Genomic DNA, 20,250 nt, shown 5'->3' with positions numbered 1-20,250 from the left:
TGTTTGCTTTCTGAAAAAATAATGTTATAGGTAAAAGATTAGGCAAAATTTGTTAGGTACAAAATACACTACTGAACATGAATCAGCTTACAAAATAATTTGAAAATGTAAAATTGATGCCAAAGGTTTATAACTAAATAGTATCAGGTTGACCTGGGGATAGGTTAGTTTAACACACTATGTGTACTTAGCATAATGAAGTCATGTTGGTTTAATAGGTAATATTTCAAAATAATTTACATTAATGAAAAGCTTTAAATTTGTATAAAAAAGTCATGTTAGTTTAACAAATAATAATTGATTATACTTTACGTTAATGAAATGATTTACATTTCTATGAAAAAGTCATGTTGATTTAACAAATAATACTTTAGTGTGTAGAACATGAATACTTAATTTTAAGTAAATATAACTTTATTATGTGCAACCGATGTACATATTTTTTTCATGTAAATCCAACATACTTTTTTTTTCAGTGCACTAAGTAAAAAGAAATTCAAGACAATTTTACTTAATTTAAGAATACAATGTGTTCTGAATATTTCTTTTTTAAGATTATAAAGCTAAACATCCCCACTAATGTTTCCCTTAATTTGATGACACATTTTTATGTGACTGACAAGAATTCTATTGGTATTTTCGATTTGCTGTTGGGTTTCTTTTAACCAAATGCTCATTACACAAAACACAAATTTCAAAAAAGGTGAAGCATTTTTTTTGTTTTATAACACATTTTACAAAAAGTGCAAGTAAATTAAGTACAATAGTGCAAAAAAACAAAGACATATCATTTCTGTACAGTAGTGTTCAAAAAAATAGCAGTGGTTTTAAAAAAGTGAATAAAGCACAAAATCATTATGATAACTTTTATTTCCATAAATGCAAATGCACTGAAAATACTCCACTTTCAATTCTAATTCAAAACATTAACAACATTTAGCCAGTTTGTGTTCATCCTTTACAGAAAGTTAAGAAAAATGAATATTAGGCTGTTTAAAAAAATAGCAGTGCCAGCATTTTTCTTTAAAAACTCAAAAAATGTATCTATAAACTGAAAAAAATGTTTGAGGTTTCACTTTACTTTAATATTTAACTAATAATAACTAATATTTAGTGGCATAACAATTGTTTCTGAGATCTGTGTTGCATGGAGTCGACCAACTTCTGGCTCCTCTGAACAGGTATCCAGTCCAGGATGATTACACTACATTCCACAGTTCTTCTGCAATTTTTGGGTTTTGCCTAAAAAAAAACGTGTTTCACACGTCAGAACACAAGTTCTCTCTGGGATTGAAGTCAGGGGATTGGGCTGGCAACTCTATTACCTCAATCTTGTTTGTCTGTAACCAGGATGGTTTGGGTCATTGTCATGTTGAAACACCCATTTTAAGGACATTGCTTCTTTGACATAGGGCAACATGATCTCCTCAAGTATTCTGATATATTTAAACTGATCCATAATCCCTCGTATGTGATAAATAGGTGTAACACCATGGTAAGATAAACATCCCCATATCATCATTTTGTACCACCGTGCTTTACTACCTTCACAGTGTACTGTGGCTTGAATTCAGTGCTCGGTGGTCGTCTGACATACTGTCTACGGCCACTAGACCCAAAAAGAACAATTTTGCTTTTACCAGTCCACAAAATGTTGAGCCATTTCTCTTTGGACCAGTCAATGTGTTCCTTGGCAGATTTGAACCCATTCAGGACACGTCTTTTTCTTAACAATGGGACTTTGCAAGGAGTTCTTGCTGGTAAATTGGCTTTACTTAATCATCTTCTGTACTCACTGGTAACTTCAGATGTTCCTAATTCTTTCTGGAGGTGATCATTGACTGAGTATTTGCTATTCTGGCTAATCTTCGATCCATTCGAACAGTAGTTCCACGCTTCCTTCTGCGTCTTCCAGGTTTTGGTTGTCACTTCAAGGCATTTGAGATCATTTTAGCTGAGCAGCCTAGAATTTGCTGCACTTCTCTGTATGTTTTTTCCTCCACAATCAACTTTTTAATAAAAGTACGCTGTTCATCAGAACAATGTCTGGAACAACCCATTTCACCCAGTATTTCAGAAGGAAATGCGCTATGACCAACCTGTGCGACATTTGCCACCCTCCTACATTAAATAAGTGCCAAAATTGACACCCGTTCTTCTGCAGAATGAATGACTTCACCAATTAAACTCCTCACTGCTATTATTTTGAACAACCCACTTTCAATCAATGCTTCGATTACTCAGAATGAACGGCATGCATGTCCTAATTGTTGGGTTTGTTTTGTTGTCATTACTCTACTACACTTTCAAGTCAATTTTTTGCTATGTAGAAATATCACTAATACTAAAAACAGTGATTTATCAGGTTAATGGTGTTGGACTGCTATTTTTTAGAACACCACTGTATATTCTTTTGTACATTATTTATACACATGCACTTTAAACTTTACAGCCATTCTGATTGTGGGTTCATACAGATGAAAAAACTGGGTCAAAAAAACAAAACAGGCAACAGTTTATCTTCTCTTTCTTTCAAACCTCCCTTGTTCTCTCTACCCAGTGTTTATTTGACTTGTGTTAAAGCTACAAATACAGATTACACAACGCCAAATCATTTTAAATAATTCAAATATACTATTAACAAGTACAGGGGTTGGACAAAATAACTGAAACACCTGGTTTTAGACCACAATAATTTATTAGTATGGTGTAGGGCCTCCTTTTGCGGCCAATACAGCGTCAATTCGTCTTGGAAATGACATATACAGGTCCTGCACAGTGGTCAGAGGGATTTTAAGCCATTCTTCTTGCAGGATAGTGGCCAGGTCACTACGTGATGCTGGTGGAGGAAAACATTTCCTGACTCGCTTCTCCAAAACACCCCAAAGTGGCTCAATAATATTTAGATCTGGTGACTGTGCAGGCCATGGGAGATGTTCAACTTCACTTTCATGTTCATCAAACCAATCTTTCACCAGTCTTGCTGTGTGTATTGGTGCATTGTCATCCTGATACACGGCACCGCTATTGGATGCACATGGTCCTCCAGAATGGTTCGGTAGTCCTTGGCAGTGACGCGCCCATCTAGCACAAGTATTGGGCCAAGGGAATGCCATGATATGGCAGCCCAAACCATCACTGATCCACCCCCATGCTTCACTCTGGGCATGCAACAGTCTGGGTGGTACGCTTCTTTGGGGCTTCTCCACACCGTAACTCTCCCGGATGTGGGGAAAACAGTAAAGGTGGACTCATCAGAGAACAATACATGTTTCACATTGTCCACAGCCCAAGATTTGCGCTCCTTGCACCATTGAAACCAACGTTTGGCATTGGCACAAGTGACCAAAGGTTTGGCTATAGCAGCCCGGCCGTGTATATTGACCCTGTGGAGCTCCCGACGGACAGTTCTGGTGGAAACAGGAGAGTCGAGGTGCACATTTAATTCTGCCGTGATTTGGGCAGCCGTGGTTTTATGTTTTTTGGATACAATCCGGGTTAGCACCCGAACATCCCTTTCAGACAGCTTCCTCTTGCGTCCACAGTTAATCCTGTTGGATGTGGTTTGTCCTTCTTGGTGGTATGCTGACATTACCCTGGATACCGTGGCTCTTGATACATCACAAAGACTTGCTGTCTTGGTCACAGATGCGCCAGCACGACGTGCACCAACAATTTGTCCTCTTTTGAACTCTGGTATGTCACCCATAATGTTGTGTGCATTGCAATATTTTGAGCAAAACTGTGCTCTTACCCTGCTAATTGAACCTTCACACTCTGCTCTTACTGGTGCAATGTGCAATTAATGAAGATTGGCCACCAGACTGGTCCAATTTAGCCATGAAACCTCCCACACTAAAATGACAGGTGTTTCAGTTATTTTGTCCAACCCCTGTAGATAACAAGCCACCGCTAGTGGTGGGTGGATTGATCCAAATATCAATATTATCGATACCAACGTTGGTATTGGTATTGGGTCGATACTAGTGTGATGGGATCGATACTTTAGTTTAACTTTTTCTCTGCTACATTCAGCACGTTTCTCCCGTTTCATCAGAAAGTAGAGACCATGTGTGTACAGACTCGCTCCTCTCACATCTTACAAGAAACAAGAAATCTGAGCTTTAAACAACTGAATTTATTTACAACCCTACTGAGAACAGCTCTTTACAAAAAAATTTATTACAATAATACAACTCATGAGAATTCAGATTAAGCAATTTGATGATGCATCTACCTTAATTATTAATAAGTATCGGATTGATATTAGCGATACTGGCGCTGTATTTACTTGGTATTGGAATCGGATCATACCAAATTTTGCAATATCGCACACCACTAGCCACAGTCACTGGTATTGTTGAGCTGTTTTTGTTTAATTATATTTGTGTTGTAGAGCTGTAATAAATGCAACACATTTTATCAATTCAAACAGCTAACCAAAACCGTGCTGCCTAATGAAATGAATTGCTCCCCTTTTACAACATGAGATGGTTCCTCCTCAGTTCCCGCCGGAATGTTCTTCCAACCGACATTTCAGTCTTTTTCTGCTGCTAAGTGCTAACCATAAACAACTGAAATGGAGAAACCCTGGATGATATTTCCACCGCGGCACTTACAGGTGAGCTAATAACTTATATCTTCTGTTTGAATGTTGAGTTTTGTGAGCCAGTATTGTGCTTGTTCAGAGTCTTGTCTAGGTTTATTTGCGTTAGCATTGACCTAATTAACTTAGCTAGCTAGCTTAACTTTAAAGTCAGCATTTTTTTTCTTAATTGTTTTCAGGTTTGATAACCATGGTTAGGTTTTTCGGAACATAAAAACGTACATTTAATATGGGAAGTTTTACGGCATTTTCCAAGCTTTACGACATCCAGGCCACGTGGTCTTTTGTCCAACATGTCGCCGGCTAGGCTCTCTCCCTGACTACCTACAGAGGGGGGGAAGGCAGAGCCCGGGGCTTGTTAGCACACGTCATTGGCTCCACCAGCAGTAAAGGAGGAGGAGCCTAGCTGAGTTTAAAAACTGGCGGGGAGAAAGGCTCGGCCTCTTTCTTACGTGGTTTTTCTAGACTGCAGGAGTAAGGAGCGCCGGTCGGCTTAGCTCTGATATATATTCACAGATTATTTTTACACTTAATAAAGTGTTTTAAAGAGTACTTTCTGGACTTCTCGACTGCTTTCTTCAGGACCTTTTTGAACCAAAAGATTCATCCTAACAAATGGTAGCCAGAGGATGGTTCAAGAGGTCTGAGAATTGCATCAGAATTAATTCAGCTGACTGAGGTAAGACCAGGAATTCTGAAAAAATCTTTTGTACTCAGTACAAGGGCGCGCCTACTTAAAGTAAACAGACGTTCTCTGTATATATATTAGATGCATTTATTATTTAGTGTACTGAGTGTGAAAGTGAATCTCAGAATCCGTAAGTGTCTGATTAAATTACTAAAGTATCATTAGATTAGACAGTTTAAAACTGTGAATATATGTTGGAGCTAAAAATGTGTGTTTCCTGATATCTGAATTTGAACCAAACCGGTTAAAATAAATGCTAAAGGGCGCCATTGTGTATGGAACACTATTGGAGGGAAAGGGGAGTCTGTCTGCTATGGGAGCGAGACTCGTCTAATTCGAATTGTTCTACATTTTAATTAGCCTGTCTGTTATGGGAGCGGGGCTTAATTAATTTGATAGTTCTAAATTATAACGAATTTGTCTGTTATGGGAGCGGAATTCGTAATTCGTGTGGGAAATCTTGAAAGAATCTGCCGGTGCTGGAAACGGGATTCGATCTATAAGATTGTCCTATATACGGGCTTGTCTGTTAGGGCAACGGAGCGCCGTTTAATCTTGAAAGAATCTTTTGGTGCTGGGAACTAGATTTGATCAATAAGATTATTCTAAATTCGGACCTGACTGTTATGGGAGCGGGGTTCGGTTAATTAGACTACTTTAAATTCTAAATTTGGTTCCAAAAACAGTACATCAGGAGTTTTGTTTGTCAGTAAGTCTCTGTGTATGTTTGTCTGTGAAACCGTGTGCTGGATGTGCAACGTGGTTTCTTTTGTTGTCGGCGCCATTTTGTTTCTTGAGAACGCAGCGTGGCTTTCTGTCTATCCGCCATTTTGTTTCTTGGGAACGCAGCGTGCTTTCCCGTCTATCCGCCATTTTGTTTTCTGTCTGTCCGCCATTTTGGACCAGAGAGCGCAGCGTGGTTTTCTGTCTATCCGCCATTTTGGCTCTTGGGAACGCAGCGTGGCTTCCCGTCTATCCGCCATTTCGGCTCTTTATGCGCAGCGCAGCGATATCTTTGTCTTTGTACGCCTGGATTGGGTAAGTGCTGCAGTTAATTTTATAATCAACTTTATTTTTATAATCTTTTTATAACTGAGTTAAGATGAAGTATTTATGGTACCTTATTAAGTGTGTTTTAAGGTAGATAGCGTTCTTGAACTTTAAGGTTCTTAAACCAGGAAAGGGGGTACTTAGAGTGGAATTCATCCATGTGTGACAGGACATTTTCACACATAATTAAGGAAAATCTCCTTAATCAGAGTTGTTATAGTGAATAAGATTAAAATTATGTGAGTAACACAGCGCTTGTTAGTCGTGATAGGAGATTTGCTGGGTGTATTGGTGCATGTATTATTGAGAGATTGCTGTATTGTTTCTTTGTTTAATGTATGGGGTAGTGCTGGACAGTGATTTAATGTCGATGTATGTCGCGATGGAAAATGTTTCAATAACGGTGATATGATTTTAAACAAATTCGATCAATACACATACAGTGTATCACAAAAGTGAGTACACCCCTCACATTTCTGCAGATATTTAAGTATATATTTTCATGGGACAACACTGACAAAATGACACTTTGACACAATGAAAAGTAGTCTGTGTGCAGCTTATATAACAGTGTAAATTTATTCTTCCCTCAAAATAACTCAATATACAGCCATTAATGTCTAAACCACCGGCAACAAAAGTGAGTACACCCCTTAGTGAAAGTTCCTAAAGTGTCAATATTTTGTGTGGCCACCATTATTTCCCAGAACTGCCTTAACTCTCCTGGGCATGGAGTTTACCAGAGCTTCACAGGTTGCCACTGGAATGCTTTTCCACTCCTCCATGACGACATCACGGAGCTGGCGGATATTCGAGACTTTGTGCTCCTCCACCTTCCGCTTGAGGATGCCCCAAAGATGTTCTATTGGGTTTAGGTCTGGAGACATGCTTGGCCAGTCCATCACCTTTACCCTCAGCCTCTTCAATAAAGCAGTGGTCGTCTTAGAGGTGTGTTTGGGGTCATTATCATGCTGGAACACTGCCCTGCGACCTAGTTTCCGGAGGGAGGGGATCATGCTCTGCTTCAGTATTTCACAGTACATATTGGAGTTCATGTGTCCCTCAATGAAATGTAACTCCCCAACACCTGCTGCACTCATGCAGCCCCAGACCATGGCATTCCCACCTCCATGCTTGACTGTAGGCATGACACACTTATCTTTGTACTCCTCACCTGATTGCCGCCACACATGCTTGAGACCATCTGAACCAAACAAATTAATCTTGGTCTCATCAGACCATAGGACATGGTTCCAGTAATCCATGTCCTTTGTTGACATGTCTTCAGCAAACTGTTTGCGGGCTTTCTTGTGTAGAGACCTCAGAAGAGGCTTCCTTCTGGGGTGACAGCCATGCAGACCAATTTGATGTAGTGTGCGGCGTATGGTCTGAGCACTGACAGGCTGACCCCCCACCTTTTCAATCTCTGCAGCAATGCTGACAGCACTCCTGCGCCTATCTTTCAGAGACACCAGTTGGATGTGACGCTGAGCACGTGCACTCAGCTTCTTTGGACGACCAACGCGAGGTCTGTTCTGAGTGGACCCTGCTCTTTTAAAACGCTGGATGATCTTGGCCACTGTGCTGCAGCTCAGTTTCAGGGTGTTGGCAATCTTCTTGTAGCCTTGGCCATCTTCATGTAGCGCAACAATTCGTCTTTTAAGATCCTCAGAGAGTTCTTTGCCATGAGGTGTCATGTTGGAACTTTCAGTGACCAGTATGAGAGAGTGTGAGAGCTGTACTACACACCTGCTCCCTATGCACACCTGAGACCTAGTAAAACTAACAAATCACATGACATTTTGGAGGGAAAAGGACAAGCAGTGCTCAATTTGGACATTGAGGGGTGTAGTCTCTTAGGGGTGTACTCACTTTTGTTGCCGGTGGTTTAGACATTAATGGCTGTATATTGAGTTATTTTGAGGGAAGAATAAATTTACACTGTTATATAAGCTGCACACAGACTACTTTTCATTGTGTCAAAGTGTCATTTTGTCAGTGTTGTCCCATGAAAAGATATACTTAAATATCTGCAGAAATGTGAGGGGTGTACTCACTTTTGTGATACACTGTACATACACGAATCCAGTGCTTAGTGTTACCGCTCTGATCACACTGGTTACTGTAACACAGTAGTTTTTAAAGCACATCACACAGACTGTAATTTTGCTTTTACTTGAGTATGTTTTGTATTAGTAATTGCTACATTTTAAATAACATCTGTTACTGAGCAATATAAAAACGGTAAAGAAATCGCGGCTGGGGAACTGCTGCAGTAAATTTTACGACGGGGAGTCGATTCGTTTGTCTCGGTTCCTTTTAAAGAGCCGTTTATTCGCATAACGACTCCCGGAAGAGTCGATTCCTTTGTTTCGGTTAGAAGAGCCGGTTCATAGATTCAAATCATTTTACGACACATCGCTAGTGTTTATACAGTTTGAAAAAGTTTTATGTCATTTGAAATGACACATTACACATCCCTAACTGTTTTAATTGTTGCATCATCATGTTTCTTCTATTACATTTGAATTAAAAACTACTGTTGAGATTTGTATCCACTCCCGTTTACATTACACGGAGGAGACCCCCTGCTGTTTCCTCGGTGAGTACATTTTAAATGCGTTACTTTCTACTTTTTGCTTGAGTGGATTTTCAGAGTAGTAACTTTACTCGTAATTAGGTGGAGATTCATTAAGGTAATAGTACTTTTACTTGAATACACTTTTTGGTACTCTTTCCACCTCTGATTAAGACATGTGTTGATATATTAGATTATATATTGTCAAAGCTTATGTTTATTTGAGAGTGAGGTCGTGTTTTTCTCTGTGTACAAATGCTGAATACAAGTTAAAAGGTAAAAGCTAATATGTTACTGTTTCTAAAATATTGTGTAGTTGTAAAGAGTGAGATTTCATAGCCCTATAAATCTTATGAGGTGTGATCATTTGTTTGCCTCTTGAATTAAATTGGAAATAATGCCTGAAGGTACCACTATTACTGTACAAGACAGGGACTCTGATCCCTTCTGGATTTGTGCAGAATTTTCTTTCTGTCTTTGTCTGCTACAGAAATATCCGTAGTTATACTAAGTGATCTTGAGGGTTATACTTATCTAACTCGGTTAGTGCCAAATTATGTTCTATAACTGAAAGGAAAACATCTCACGCATCAAGTTAATGATTGTATAAATACTACAGTGTACTTCTAAAATTGAACATTATTATCAAATGCTGTAATGTACTTAATCCTACCACTTTTTACTAATTGCAGGAGATGGTGAACATCATGACTGTATTACACTATCTATTTTTTCTGGGCCTGATAGGAATCCTGAATTGGAAATGTTTGTGAAAGGATTTGCATCCAGAGATGCTGCAACAGACAGGAAACAAGTGGGCTTAGTTAAAATCTTAGCAAATGATACTTTGTGTCATTGTCCCTCCTATTCAATTTATTGGCTTAAACTGTTGAACTACATGCTTTAATAACAGCCTCTAGACTGGCTGCAAGCAAAACTGCTTACATGTTTTCACATATGGAATCGAACAATTGGTTGTATTTGGTGGGAGAGTGTCTTGTTTTGACTAATTTAAATTTGGAAATCGCCCACCATACCTTGTTGCACAACTTGTGGGTGCAATTCTGCTACCCAAACAGAGAGCCATTTTGTAAATTGTGCATATTCTAAAGTTTTGTTCTAATTTTACAGGACAATGCCAGAGGTGACACTGCTGACAAAGCTGTTACACACCTTCCACTGCTCACTAACGACATTATTTGTTTACAGGTCCAGCTAACACCAGACTTTGATTGAACTAACTTTAAAATTCTGTGCTTTCCAACAGGATAAACACATTTAGAAGGTTTATTTAATATTTTATTTTCAAGATTTGATTGTAAAATTTGAAAAAGGGGGGAGTATTATGGCAGGAATAAGAATTTATGTTTAATATGCCGCTTTGTGTATGAAATCCTGTGATACATTGTGCTGGGGCAGCTGGACTGGCAGACCTACGGATATGCATGCAGATTCAGGTACGTATATGCATGCAGATTCAGGGACGCCTGGTGAAGGTAATCTTTTGCGACCCTGCGGTCACATATGAGGACATTACATTTTGGTTTTGTTATGCCTTATTCCTTGACCTGCTAAACTTCGATCGATTGTCCCCATTAGTGGACACTTTTGTCTGCCAGCTAGTGGTAGCAAAAGTACTAGAACACTAATAAAGTTTGTTTGCCTCTTTATTAAGATTTTGACGTTATGTTTTGCACTTTGGTTACATTTATGACAGGAGCGGTGGTTGCTCATTGCACGGGATTCAGGTTATATCGGGCACAGACATGGACAGTTCAGTGTCTCTGGTTCGCCTCGCTGGCATGTCTTTGGACTGTGGGAGGAAACCGGAGCACCCGAAGAAAAAAAAAAAAAAAAAAAAAAAAAAAAAAAAAAAAACACACGACAACATGCGGGCTCTGCGGAGGGGGGACCTTCTTGCTGTGACAGTGTGCGACGGTGCTACCCACTGAGCCACCGTGTCGCCCAACTAATAAGGTTAAAAACAAAAGGAATAGGAAAAATGCATTGAAAAAATCAAAGCTCGGGTCTCAGGAGATTAAATATAATTGCTTACACGGACTCCGGTAAGATTCAATTTAATTGGTAATATTTTTTGGAAATTGTTAATTGGCAATCGTTAATATTTGATGCTTGTGTTGTATCCGATGAATCTTTTCTAGCTAATTGATCAGGTCAACTCACTCATTTTATATTATATAGTTTATTGAAGAAGTTAGATTGGTTCAATGTGGTGCAGTAAACCTTGTGGCAATACTATGCATGATCATAGATGAGTGCAATTTAAAGATTGAGGAAACAGTGAAGAAAATAACTTGTTAGGAGAGAAGTACATGAAGGGGGGTGACTGGAGACCCAGGTCATAGGTTTCACAGACACACAGCAACCCAGCGGGGGGTTGAGGCCATAAACTGCAGGCCCTGCATGAGTAAAGAGAAGTCTGATATTTAATCTACTGTGTACGGGCAGTACCAAAGATGATGTAAAAATTATGAATACCAGATCTTGCAGATGTGTGTCATGGCTGTTGTTGCATTCTGATGTTTGAGTAAAGCAGTGTTCAAGAGGCATATGGGGTGCTGAGGTACAGAATGCCAAAGTAATGACATCATCAGACAAGAGGAAGGGAAAGCTGATGTGAGACTGGATGGAGACGTTATGCAGTGAAATCTCAAGACCGTGTGGGACAGTAGTGTGTTTTAATAGACATCCACCTGAAGATCTGGGTTCCATAATAAAAAGTGAGGGGTTCGGTAACATCTTATAGAGGTTTTGGATGTATTTTACAGTAAGGTATTAGAATAACAATAATTCGTGTAGAAAAAGTTTTGGTTACAAGAGTAAATTAGAAAGAGCTACAAGTGCTTGTGTTTTAGTGAGAGTAGGGATGCAGGTACCATAGTGATGTGGGGTTAATGACATTTGTAGGGAGATGTAACAATAATACAATAGAGATAGTATAGGTTGGTAGTACTTTGCAGTGAGTTAACTAAATGGAACTGTTTAAGTAGAATTTAGTATTCAAGAAAGCCAAAGTGGATCAAAGCGCTGGTGATGATGAGCATGAGGGATTGGCTGACTAGGAGCAGGAGATGATCATGTGAGAGTCTGTTGGATTGTGGGAAATGGAGTCTGTATTGTTAGAAGCAGGAGGTGTGTTAGTACCAGTGACCAAAAGTTGGGATAAAAATCTGAATGAATAAATAATAAGTCAGGGGTTTGTAGGACTGATGGAAGTTGATATAGCAGAGCTGTTGTTATTTTAAGTATGGCAGAGTAAATAATAAATAGTGGATTGGTGATTTTGTATTGGGGAAAATGTGATTTAGAAAATTTGAAGGCTCTCTAGCATGCGGCGATGATGAAGTAGAATAAGTGTAGAAAATGTTAGATGTAATGTGTATGCACCTTCTGCTCTGATCAGTTTGAACTGTTTGAAGTGGAATTTTATATAGCAGGAAGGGTTAATGCAGTATGAGAGACAAATAATGAAGTATATGTTTGTTTCCATAGGACCATTGTCGGTCGCTGTGAAGTATATGGTTGTTTCCATAGGGCCATTGTCGGTCGCGGTGAAGTATATGTTTGTTTCCATAGGACCATTGTCGGTCGCTGTGAAGTATATGTTTGTTTCCATAGGACCATTGTCGGTCGCTGTGAAGTATATGTTTGTTTCCATAGGGCCATTGTCGGTCGCGGTGAAGTATGTTTGTTTCCATAGGACCATTGTCGGTCGCTGTGAAGTATATGTTTGTTTCCATAGGACCATTGTCGGTCGCTGTGAAGTATATGTTTGTTTCCATAGGGCCATTGTCGGTCGCGGTGAAGTATATGTTTGTTTCCATAGGGCCATTGTCGGTCGCGGTGAAGTATATGTTTGTTTCCATAGGACCATTGTCGGTCGCTGTGAAGTATATGTTTGTTTCCTTAGGGCCATTGTCGGTCGCGGTGAAGTAATTGTTTGTTTCCAGTAGACACTGTTGTTGTACTGAGGTTTACGTTCTTTTGTCTGAGTTGTGTTTGGACAACCGAGTGAGTTGTGCCAGTGAATGTTAAAAGAATACTCGTATTCTTCGACTAGGCAGGAATCTTCGGTTCTAGGGTGTGTCTCTTTAAAACCTATCAGTTTGTCTTTTTCTTAATACGTGTTACAGGTTTTGCTCGAAAGGTTGTTTAAAGCGGTCTAAAATGTCTAATTTACTAATGTACAGTGTATCACAAAAGTGAGTACACCCCTCACATTTCTGCAGATATTGAAGTATATCTTTTCATGGGACAACACTGACAAAATGACACTTTGACACAATGAAAAGTAGTCTGTGTGCAGCTTATATAACAGTGTAAATTTATTCTTCCCTCAAAATAACTCAATATACAGCCATTAATGTCTAAACCACTGGCAACAAAAGTGAGTACACCCCTTAGTGAAAGTTCCTGAAGTGTCAATATTTTGTGTGGCCACCATTATTTCCCAGAACTGCCTTAACTCTCCTGGGCATGGAGTTTACCAGAGCTTCACAGGTTGCCACTGGAATGCTTTTTCACTCCTCCATGACGACATCACGGAGCTGGCGGATATTCGAGACTTTGCGCTCCTCCACCTTCCGCTTGAGGATGCCCCAAAGATGTTCTATTGGGTTTAGGTCTGGAGACATGCTTGGCCAGTCCATCACCTTTACCCTCAGCCTCTTCAATAAAGCAGTGGTCGTCTTAGAGGTGTGTTTGGGGTCATTATCATGCTGGAACACTGCCCCGCGACCCAGTTTCCGGAGGAAGGGGATCATGCTCTGCTTCAGTATTTCACAGTACATATTGGAGTTCATGTGTCCCTCAATGAAATGTAACTCCCCAACACCTGCTGCACTCATGCAGCCCCAGACCATGGCATTCCCACCACCATGCTTGACTGTAGGCATGACACACTTATCTTTGTACTCCTCACCTGATTGCCGCCACACATGCTTGAGACCATCTGAACCAAACAAATTAATCTTGGTCTCATCAGACCATAGGACATGGTTCCAGTAATCCATGTCCTTTGTTGACATGTCTTTAGCAAACTGTTTGCGGGCTTTCTTGTGTAGAGACTTCAGAAGAGGCTTCCTTCTGGGGTGACAGCCATGCAGACCAATTTGATGTAGTGTGCGGCGTATGGTCTGAGCACTGACAGGCTGACCCCCCACCTTTTCAATCTCTGCAGCAATGCTGACAGCACTCCTGCGCCTAGCTTTCAAAGACAGCAGTTGGATGTGACGCTGAGCACGTGCACTCAGCTTCTTTGGACGACCAACGCGAGGTCTGTTCTGAGTGGACCCTGCTCTTTTAAAACGCTGGATGATCTTGGCCACTGTGCTGCAGCTCAGTTTCAGGGTGTTGGCAATCTTCTTGTAGCCTTGGCCATCTTCATGTAGTGCAACAATTCGTCTTTTAAAATCCTCAGAGAGTTCTTTGCCATGAGGTGCAATGTTGGAACTTTCAGTGACCAGTATGAGAGAGTGTGAGAGCTGTACTACTAAATTGAACACAACTGCTCCCTATGCACACCTGAGACCTAGTAACACTAACAAATCACATGACATTTTGGAGGGAAAATGACAAGCAGTGCTCAATTTGGACATTTAGGGGTGTAGTCTCTTAGGGGTGTACTCACTTTTGTTGCCGGTGGTTTAGACATTAATGGCTGTATATTGAGTTATTTTGAGGGAAGAATAAATTTACACTGTTATATAAGCTGCACACAGACTACTTTTCATTGTGTCAAAGTGTCATTTTGTCAGTGTTGTCCCATGAAAAGATATACTTAAATATCTGCAGAAATGTGAGGGGTGTACTCACTTTTGTGATACACTGTAAAAGGGAATTGGAAGGTGCCACTGCAGTAAAGAAATTGAGCGTGGGAAACCTGGTGCGGACAGATGGGTTTGTAATGTTGTGAATAATGCACTAGCCTCTCAGAAGGAGAAGACAAGTTGCATCTAACTAATAAACAATACAAAAACCAACTATACGTAGATATATGAAAATTGAGGATTGGTGACTGGATTGAAGAATTTATTGGATTTATGTTTTGTATGTGTCTGTGTTGTATGAGACAACGTATGTGTTTGTTGAAATAAGAAGGGGTTGGAAGGTATTGTTTGTGGTGTACTTGTGTGTCTTTGTTCTAAGTGGTACACATAAACAATTTTTTAATCATCTGTCCAGGTGAACTTAAGCAGTGGAATAAAAAGTAAGTTAGAATGGAAGGAATTGTGTAAAGTGGAATTGAGTTGTCTTAAGGGATAAAGTAGTTTGGCAGTTCGACAATACGACTGCAGCAGGTTGGAACAAGTCCAGACAGTATTGTTGTACTGTGGGGATTGATGGCGGTGTTATGTTTAGAAAACAAAGGAATGACCAAGACAGGGACAAGGAGATCGTCTGTAGATAAGGAAGAGATGATGGTAATAGTCAAATCAGAAATGGCATGAAGGGACCAATTGACTATAGAAACAGGTTATGATGACACAAATACCTGACTGGAATGGGTCAAGTACTCAGTATCTTCAGTGAAGATAGATAACTGCTTTGTTTGCGCAGCTGCAAAACCTAATTTGGCCACACATTCAGTAACTTCAGGAAATTGGACATGCCTACTCTCATTGTTCAATGAGATTGAGCCAGTAGGGTGTAAGAATTTATCCATGTCTCACCCAGTAACTCAGGAACCAACCCCAACTAACATCAAAGCCTATAAAGGCAATTACACCTGTTTCAGGAGCAGAGAAAGGTGGAGTTTGCCAGATTGTGGGGTCATCGTGTTGCACCTTCATCCCCAATAATACTGCACCCGATGGTAGTGTGACACGAGCTTTGGAAGGATTAAGGGCTTTGTCACGAGAATGGAAGGAAAATTCAGGGATAAACAATGAATGAATGGATGTCTGTCTGTCCCTAAACCACTGAATGAACTGCCAAAGGCAGCTCACTTGCGGCCCTGACGCTAACCTTCCTTACTCGCCGGCGCCACATTGGTGTCAGAAGTGGGATCGTGGTGTTTGGGTGGCTCTGATGGTTTGGTGAGCCAATATGCCCGGTCTGTCTGAGTGCGCTAGCCCAGGTGGCTGTAGGGGCAGGGTGCCCGGTCCAGCAGTGGGTGGAAGAGCGACTCGGCAGTGTAATGGGGTGCGGTCCGGACATGGAGCCACCCAGTGGACGCTGGTGAGTGGGTCACCGGGACGGTTGACCATTAGGGAGGGGGCAGTGTAGCGTCGCCACTGGGTCTGGCACGGGCTTTACCCAGAAAGCCTTGCGGCAGTGGTGTCGAAGCTCGCCGTGTATCCCGTTGTTGGGAGTGGGGTGGCTGCGGTGAGGGCTGGGTAAGTAGCTTATATGTTTGTCTGTTGTATGATTGTATGTGTGTATGAATGGGTTAAGTGGCTAGAAGGGATGTTTGGGCCATGGAAGGAAGTTATTACGAGTTTGGTGATGTCAGTATGTGTAGGAACGGCAATTTTAGTGGTATGTGGTTGTTGTGTCCCATGTATCAGGGTGTTAATGGGAAGATTTGTAATAGATATAGTGAGTAGAGGAAGCAGATGGGGGCAGGATCCACCAGTTATCCAGATGGTGTTGGCTGATTTGTCGAGATATCAGGTAGATGATGATGAGGAGGATACCCTTGAAGGTGGGCCGGAAGACCCACTTCGAGCGGCATAAGTGCTACTAACTCTGCTTAATTAAAGGTAAAACCGACCAGACAAGACGAGGAGAGAGGACCAGCACTACTAATCACACACCGTGATGAAGGAAGGAGACTCGGAAGGACTGGCAGAGGCAGACACTGAGGGGACTGGAAGACCCACTCCAAGGGACAGAAGTGCCACTAACTGGACCTGCCTACAGGGAACTAAACACAGCAGAAAGCCCGACAAAACCGACTATGTGGAAGAAGAGTCCAGCGGAATCAACGGAGCGGAACAAGACGAGGGGGGAGAATTTAGTTAGGCTAGGAGAGAAAAACATAAACATATAGTTCGCAGACACATAGACCATCTTTGAAAACACTAGTTAAGTGCAACACACATAGTTTAACTACAAAACGCAAGGGGTTAGTTCAGGATTGTTTACAATGTATATATGTTTGATACTCTGTGTTTCATCGTTTAAATGTTTGTGCTGCTGTGGAAACAGGTAAGGCCGACAGGGGAGAATCCATAAGACATTAGGAGTCATGCAGAGACACAGGAGCTATGGGCCCCTTCTGAATATCTGCAGCTCCGTCTGGTGGAGGACAACCTGAACGGACTTCCTGTAGAAGCCACGCACCCATTGTGTTTATTTTATTTTTCTTCTCTTTTTGATTTCCTATTTTTTAAACTACTTTATTTTGATTTCCTGTTTTTATTATTTTTTGTTTGTTTGTTTGTTTTAGGGTTAGGAGCTGTTGCGATAGGTACGGTTCCTTTAGTTTAACTGGTAGCCTTTTTATTTTTAGAAACGTTTTATTGTATAAAATTCAGCCCAGTGGCCATGTAGTCAAAAGGGGTTAAATTGGGGGTTGCTGACGGCTATCCTTATCTCCTGGGATCTAGAAACACCTAACCTATAGTTAAAAGTTATTGTGAAAGCATTAAGATGCTTTCAAGGGGGGGATGGTTAGGTTTTTCGGAACATAAAAACGTACATTTAATATGGGAAGTTTTACGGCATTTTCCAAGCTTTACGACATCCAGGCCACGTGGTCTTTTGTCCAACATGTCGCCGGCTAGGCTCTCTCCCTGACTACCTACAGAGGGGGGGAAGGCAGAGCCCGGGGCTTGTTAGCACACGTCATTGGCTCCACCAGCAGTAAAGGAGGAGGAGCCTAGCTGAGTTTAAAAACTGGCGGGGAGAAAGGCTCGGCCTCTTTCTTACGTGGTTTTTCTAGACTGCAGGAGTAAGGAGCGCCGGTCGGCTTAGCTCTGATATATATTCACAGATTATTTTTACACTTAATAAAGTGTTTTAAAGAGTACTTTCTGGACTTCTCGACTGCTTTCTTCAGGACCTTTTTGAACCAAAAGATTCATCCTAACATAACCAAGTGTAGTTGGACCATAGAAGATACTTTTAAATTAAAATTGCGAGTGGTAACACTGGATTCTTGGATAATGCAATTTATTAGGTAACTGGGTAACAGATCTGCTCCTTACTGTAGGTCCGTGTGTAGTGTCTCAAATCACTCCGTGTTCCCTATATAGTGCACTACACTGTCTGTGGTGGAAGCGCTAATATGTCATGTCCTACGAAGTGCACTACATAGGGAAGGGGGGGTGATTTGGTACGAAGCCTGAGAGTAAACATGAGTGCTGCTTTCTGTAAGAGGGAAAAACAACGAAGTTTCATTTAGACTTGAAAAAGATTAAACTTAAAATGAGAGTTTTTAAATGTCAGTGAAAGTGAGTTTGAGCTTCTGAACTGTTTTGAAACTGTTCATGTACAAGCGGCTCCACAGAGGGTCACTTCAGCCTGGTGAACGTGGTGTTAGGGATAGGAAAATAACTTTGTGGCGAACACAATGTGCTAAAAGTTTAAAGGTAAGGAAGAGGGTAAAAGTGTGGTGATTTATTAGATGCGTTTTGGAGGAATAACTTGTAACCATAAGTAATAAATCAGGATAAATGAATGATTATTGCAATAATATTATTGCAGTATAATCATGTCATGGCTCATGTTGTGTTATTGTGGAGCCTGTAGTGATGAACACAAGTAATAATAAGTAGTTTTGTTCTTTTTTTCTGATTGTTTACTTTGCTGCTATAAAGAACATTTTTAATCAGCTTATGTTTGTGAAATTGTCATTTGATGTATAAGAAACAGTTTTATGAAAAACATTTAGTTATTGTAAAGAATACATTTGAATGCACAGTTAATATCTGCTGTTTGAATTATTTTAGTAATTCTTGTAACTCATCTCTTAGTATTTTGTTTATTTGTAATGTTATGTAAATTATACTTTGTTTCGTTTAGAAGGCCGTGTACATAAATGTATATTTATACTTTTTGTAAACTCTTTGTTTTACATTTACATTTACATTTTCAGCATTTAGCAGACGCTTTTATCCAAAGCGACTTACACAATGAGCGGAACACGATGAGCAATTGAGGGTTAAGGGCCTTGCTCAGGGACCCAACAGTGGCAACTTGGTGGTGGCGGGGCTTGAACCGGCAACCTTCTGTTTACTAGTCCAGTACCTTAACCACTGAGCTATCACTGGCCCGTGTTTTAAATATCTCTTAAATCATATTTTTTTCTCCTTAGGGCCCAAATAAATTGTGACAATAGTGATCTCAGTTTTAGATCAGAAATAGAGATTAAATAAAAATTGAGATGCTTCAGTTCTAGTTCTCTGAAGTATTTTCTCATGACTTTGTGCTTGTTTACAGGTGATGGATGAGTTGGATGGATGAGTTGGATGGATGATTCTTTAATCTGGCAATCACAAGTACACCACAGAACTGATGGAAAGCATTCTGTTCAAAAGTTCAGTTCTTTGGAGTCATGAAAAATGTAATGAAGCCACCAGTGACTCTGGATGAAGGTAAATTCAATATAAGTCATTACTCAAAATGTATTCAGCAGTTTGTACCCCTAGAGGCACCGCTGTCTAAAATATTTTAAAGCATCACTTTATTACTTATAATGAACTTTATTCATGAAAACACATCAATGTAATTTAATATTGTAGTTAGGTTTTTTTGTAATAACTCTTACAATTATAAGTAAATACTGTAATATTGTGGCTCAGAATGCATTGTAACCAGCATGCATTGTAATGGGCATCATACACACATCAGTCGTAACATCAACACCACCTTAATCTACACTCATCGTCTATTTTATCAGCTCCACTTATCATACTGGAGTACTTTGTAGTTCTACCATTACAGTCTGTAGTCCATCAGTTTCTCTGCATGCTTTATCCCTCTTTCATCCTGTTCTTCAGGACCCCCAGAGTATCAACACAGAGCAGGTTTTCTTTGGGTGGTGGATTATTCTCAGCACTGCAGTGACACTGATGTGTGATGGTAGTGTGTTGGTGTGTGTTGCACTGATATGAGTGGATAAGACAGCAGTGCTAATTGAGTTTTTAAGCATCTCAGTTCCACTGCTGAGTCCACCAGCCAACAATGTTCTTTGGGCAGCATCCTGTGACCACTAATGAAGGACTAGTGCATGACCAACACAAACTGCAGCAAGACATGAGCGAACGTCTCAGACTTTACATCTACAAGGTAGGAGTGTCTGTAGAGTGGACAATGAGTGGACACAATGTTTTAAAAACTTCAGCAGCACTGCTATGTCTG

Source organism: Trichomycterus rosablanca, chromosome 15, assembly GCF_030014385.1.
Source record: "Trichomycterus rosablanca isolate fTriRos1 chromosome 15, fTriRos1.hap1, whole genome shotgun sequence".
In the NCBI taxonomy this organism is placed as follows: domain Eukaryota; kingdom Metazoa; phylum Chordata; class Actinopteri; order Siluriformes; family Trichomycteridae; genus Trichomycterus; species Trichomycterus rosablanca.
This window is presented reverse-complemented; position numbering follows the sequence as displayed.